This window comes from Apus apus, chromosome 26, assembly GCF_020740795.1.
Source record: "Apus apus isolate bApuApu2 chromosome 26, bApuApu2.pri.cur, whole genome shotgun sequence".
Taxonomy (NCBI): domain Eukaryota; kingdom Metazoa; phylum Chordata; class Aves; order Apodiformes; family Apodidae; genus Apus; species Apus apus.
The window spans coordinates 418,919-424,918 of NC_067307.1; the positions used below are offsets into that span (position 1 = coordinate 418,919).

A 6,000-nucleotide genomic window follows, 5' to 3' on the forward strand; every position below is an offset into this window, starting at 1 on the left:
CCAAAGTAAATTTCTATTTAGCTAAATCCTAAGGCTTTATCTATCAGATGGATAATCTTTGGCATTTACATTCCCTCACCATTCCTACCACTCCACATCATTTGGCACCTACCAATCTTGAATATACATTCTGAAAACAACCCTGCCCATCTGCAGAGAATGGACTGGGAGAGAAAGACACTAACGCCCCAAATCCTTGCACCTCACCTTCTAACCCCTCTAAAAGCTGGTAACTTTTAAAAATAATCAGATCCCTGAAAAGTGACCTGGACCACAGCTGGACCAGCTACTGCAGAAGCCACCACCCTATCCCAGTCTAATATATTTGCCAGAGAAGAAGCATATATTGTACCTGAAAGTAACAAGAAAAAAACCCAGCTTTTGTTAGTGACACATTCCTTTCCTCCACTTAATTTTCACTCATTAAACTCAAGATGATACTCATGCTTGTCATAATACGCCATTTACTTACATTTCATCTCTCCTTTACACAGCAATTGTGTTTAAGGTCATCACTAAAAATCATTCTTGAGCTTATTAAATGCTTAAAACTAATTCAAATCTGGCAAATGTAAACAAATTTGAAGTTCTACAATTTGGTTAATTCTTGGAATCATCAAGAGGCTAAGAAGTCACTTGCCTTTACCTCTAATGTTATTAAAGATAGAAACATCTAAGCTTTGAAATACTAGGTTGCTGCATTAATGTACAATCATTTATGTTTCAATGTGAAAAATGAGAGTGCTGGCATTCAGGAATGGCAGCTGTGAGGACTTTTAATTCAATACAAGACTTACTATCCCTCACTTTGCAACAGATCCCATCTGATGTTACAGAGGGAGTATTTTCACACCCCATAGATGATTTGTTCAGGAGTGTTAATCAATTCAGATAATCATCTTTCAGAAGGTTTTTGTTTTGAACCTTGCTCTTTTGGGCGGAGAGGGAGCAGGTTCCAGAGCATGACAATCGCTTCAAAAATCCAAGGTTCTCATTTTCCTGTGTTCACAGCTTGGATACACACAGTCCTCTGAGGGGTGACATGGGACAGATGAATACCTTCAGCATGCAAGTTCCAAGCCATTGAGCCATCTGCACACTCCCAACAAGGCTCCTTGCAGTTAAATTACTAGTCTCAATTAATTTTACTTCCATGCAATAGATAGATTTTCCTTCTGATGACCTAACAATTTTTCCTGGATTTTTCTGTTTGTGTTTGCTGGTGTTTGGGTTGTGGTTTTTTTTGGTAAATCTATTTGAATGATTTTTACAAATAATTTGATTTGTCATCTCTGGAAAAAAAATCTCACCAAAACTCCTTATCGCAATCTGAACAAAATTTTTCTTCTTATAGCTTTATTTTACACTTTATTTCTAAGATCAGTCCAAAAAGGAGTATCATGCATAGGATCAGTACTTCAGAAATAGTTTCTAAGGGGTTAGTATGCTGTTACTACATGTGTTAACACTCTTTCAACTGGTAGTTGCAGTTCTAACATACGATTTGTAACGTCTTAACTGTCTTCAACATCTACAAACCACGCAGGCAATTGCTTTTTAGCATTTGTTAGCCCTGCATAAATTACATATAACTGCAGTCCTAATATGAAATAAGATCACCTTCAGTCTAAGTGTAATTTTCAATCCACATTCTTCTATACACAATTCACAGAAAGTGCTTAACCACAGCAGACTGCAGTTGCAAAGCAGGAAGAAAGCTTACACCACTGTGAATCTGAGGAAGTGTAAATTCAGAGGAACTACTGACAAGATCACAGAGGGAGAGGGAAAACAGAAAATAAGGAAAGAAGCTTCTTGATAATGTCTTTGAAATTTTCCTAACAATAAGAAGAAACTATAAGGAAACAGCATGTGTTTACAACATGTTCTTCAGTTCCTGTTGGGTTCCAGGCCATAGGAACAAAAATCCAGGTTGATGCAGACACTGACCCACCATAAGTGAAGGAAGAGTTGGTGTGTCAACTATTACAGGAGCTTGAACCATACAAATCAATGGGCCTGGATGCCACCCACTCTAGGGTGCTCAGAGAGCTGCTGATGTTGTTGCAAAGCCACACTCCATAATCTTTGAGAAGTTGTGAAGATCAGGAGACATCCCTGAGGACTGGAGGAAGGCTAATGTCACTCCAAACTATAATAAAGGTCCATAAGGGGACCCAGGTAATTACAGACCCATTACCATCACTTCAGTCTGTGGGAGAGTCATGGAGCAAATCCTCCTGGGGGCTGTCACAAGTGAACTGAAGCACATGACTTGGTCCGTGCTCTACAAAGAGGATGCAGACAGGCTGGAGAGGGTCCAGAGAAGGGCCACAAGGATGATCAGAGGACTGGAGGACCTGCCATATGATGAGAGGCTGAGAAAACTGGGTTTGAGAAAAAAAGGCTCAGGGGAGACCTTATCACTGTGTTCCACATTCTGTTCTATTTCATTTTATTCTGTTGTTCCATTTATATCTAATAAATATCGTCAGGCAAGAGAAAGTACAATAGCAGTAAATAGTTTCTGAGCCACACAATATATCTGAGCAGAAACAAGTGATATTCTGCAGATTAGAGATGCTAGTATTGCATTGTGCAAAGGTGGGTCCCTTTCAAACTGGTATTCTGTGATTCTATGATTTTTGTCTTTCCTCTTCAGCATTTAAAAAAAAGTCAAATTCATCAGTTTAAAAAAAAAAAAAAACAACAATAAAAAAATCCCCCCAACTTTTCCTCCACCCACCAGCATCACAATTATCGAATTGCATTTAGACTTTCACATTGTCTCACCAACAAGCTTCATTTCAGGAACTAAGAGCTGGGAAGACTGTTCTATTTCCAATGCACAACTCAAACCTTTGGCTGAGCCAGTGAAAAGGTCAATGAGATGGCCTCCTAGTGCCAGCTGTGATGGTGGATTTTCAACATGTGAATTTGTCCAGTAGACCCTGAAGGATGACCAGCTAGTTCCCATACCAAGTACCAGACTGCTACTAGCCAACCCTGGCTGGAATCACAGCAGCCTGGACTCAAACCAGTGACCTCTGGTGCAAGGCTGTGTCAGTGTAATCCTCAGTGCTACTGAGGCAGAGATATTTTTAATTAAAATAACAGCAATTAAGAGACCATTCCAGCTGGACAATTACTCAGCACAAGAATGACTATGTACTTCATTAAGAGACTGTTAGAGGCACAAGTCATGTCCATGTAATTGGGAACTGGACCTTTAAGCAAATTTCTTCCCAGCTCTGGGATTCAGTGTGCAGAGGTGCCCACTGTCAGGCAGGGGCTGTTGCAATTGCCCACTCAGCTAAAGGGAATCCCACTCCCACTGGGAGTCCAAGGAGACTGCTGAATAGAAGATCTTGTTGCAGGGGCATCAGTGCCTCCAGTATTTCACACACTAAAATGTTTGTGCTTCCCAGCACTGAGGATAGAGGGGGGATTTTGTTCACACCCTCAGGACAGAACACCACCGCACGCTGCCCCGTCATTAAGGCCTTGCTCAGACATCTTGTTCTCCTGCAATGCCACATGGCCTGCCCCCTCTGCCCTCAGCTACCCTGCTCCATCAGTCACCCTTTCCAACTACTTAGCATTATCCCTGGTGGAAGTTATTGACACCTCCAATTAGCCTGTTCAGCTTCCAAGTAAAGATCTTCAAGTTGCTGCATTCAAAATGAGCTTGCAAATGCTATAGACTAAAAATGTGTATCAATTCTCCAAGCTAAGCTGGGAAACTTTAATGAAACAGATGTGTCCACATTTGATGTGTCCTAATAACGTACATACACAGATAAACAGGAATCTTTATGTAAATGAGCATATGTATTTCATGAACTAGCTTGCACATCAAATTTTGCTTAACATGTACTTTGCACAATGCTGCTGAAATGAGGAGGGCTGCAGACATCTGTATCAAGTTAATTGCCAAGCCTTGCAAAACATGACTTCCCTCAATACAATTTACAAGCAAAACAATAATTTGGGAGGGAGGGGGCACAATTTTGTGACTTCTAAGGTGTCGACATTGAGTTTTAAAATGTATCTGCAAATGAGTTTAAGTTAAAAACATAAGGGCAAGCAGACTCTGCCTGCCTGAACTATGTTAGGAGGGTTCCCTGGAAAACTGAGCCCAGGTGGGCACAGCAGCAGGAGCACAGGGACAGAGAGGGTGTGTGCATGCCTGCATTTCAGTTCTCCAAAGTAATCATCTCTTTCATACTTGAGTGACAGCATGAGCCAAATCCATCCAAAATCTACTTCTGCAGTTTCTGACCCACAAATACTCCTAAACCTTCTGGGTTTTTCTGCTAGGAAAGGTTGTCACAATCCTGTAAAGATGAGACCTGGACTCTTTGATGACAGAGCCATCCTCTTTAAGAGGTTTACCAGCACAGCTAAACTGATTTACAAAATCGTGTCCTTCTCCCATGTTTCATAACTAGGAAAACTTTTCCAGAATAAGCTAGTTAATAAAGGCACACAAGAAATGACCATGTCTTGCTTTATTGCTTATATAGCAGCTAGCAGAACAGGTCAGTATTTTGGCATATGTATCTGGGCTGTATTCCCTTGGTTCCTTTTAATCTGGTCTCATTCACCAAGGCCAAAACAGATACACAACTCATAAATCAACTGCTGCAAATAAAGCTGGCTTGAATCTGTGCTTCAAGGGCTACTGAACTCAGACCTTGGCTTTGGGTTTTCCTTTCCCCGTCTCTCCCCACTGCTAGTACACTATGAATAAATCAGCAGTTGGAGTGTAATGGTTGGAGCAACATCACAAATACACTGTCATCCTGTGCAGAGGTACAACATCTGATGCTGAGGCTCTAATGTCCTGTGACTTATTGATGGAAATGTCAACATCAAAGTTCTCATCTTCAAATCTTTATATGCTATGTGTTTAATTGTCAACAGCTCGTAACCACTGCCATTTGGTGCGTTCACTAAAACCAGCACTCAGTAAAACCCTTTCTAGATTGCTGAATGTCTTTCTACAGTATTAAATTATTGTTGACTTGAATGCAGCATACCCAGCAGCAATACTCTTCCCTACCTGTACACTTGGTGTCATACATACAGTTAACAGAGAACTTAGCAGCTAAACAAAGAACTTTTACAGTGTATTAGATACATACCTTAGTGATTTTGTGTAATTCTTACAGGCACCAGTCAGCACGTTCAGCTATTAACTATTCTGTAAATTAGGACTGAGTTTCCTCATATGATGTTCTTACACAAAAGGAAAGGTTTTCAAATGTGAAGCACCCACAACTGGAACCTGAAATGGAAAAAGAAAATGCTCACCACTCAGTAAGCTTCATTACTCCAGAACTCTGAATGATCAGATGGGTAAATAAACGAGTGAACTCTTCAGATACTGGCAACAGTTAATTCCCATTTAAGTGAAATATTCCAACTGATTTTAATCTTATATTTAATTGGATTTATATGTAAATTTATTCAAAACAGGAAGCACCCTGAATATAGGAATTTCTAAATCACTGTTTATTCCATCTGACATATGCAACCTAGGATGCCATAAGCATTAATTCTTGCTCTGGATTTTTAGTTTTTCAGGAATTGAGAAAAGATTTCTTAATTTCTTCCCCTTGTCAGCCAATATCTTATGCTTCTCAAACCCAGTTCATAGGAAGTTTCCAATCCACTTAGCAGATTCATGACCCAGAGGATCAAGAGTACAACAGTACTTTCTCTGTACATTGCTACTTATATGATTGTTATTTAAGAATAATGTTATTTATTGTTTGTATCACAATGGCATCTAGAAGTCACCATCATGGACAAGGGCACCAGATGCTGTGCAGACAGATTCAAAGCTAGCATTGCTTGAGGAGGCAGTAACAGACAATTTAAAAAGAGGTGGATATAAACATAGAAATTTGTTCCTACCACAGAAAAGTATGAAACAGAATTATCCTTATCTATTGCATCATGTCCTAAAGGAGCTACTACTACTCGCTGCTGGAA

The 6,000-nt window shown here is 40.0% G+C and overlaps 1 protein-coding gene across 1 annotated transcript in view; it reads right to left on the bottom strand.

Annotated features, from left to right (window-relative positions):
• Positions 1-5,205, bottom strand: part of LRRTM4 (leucine rich repeat transmembrane neuronal 4) — a 212,183-nt gene extending 206,978 nt beyond the window's left edge. The window contains exon 1 of the mRNA XM_051640952.1: positions 5,148-5,205. The gene's annotated coding sequence lies outside the window, so the exon portion shown is untranslated. The remainder of the gene's footprint in view (positions 1-5,147) is intronic.
• Positions 5,206-6,000: the final 795 nt, after the last annotated feature.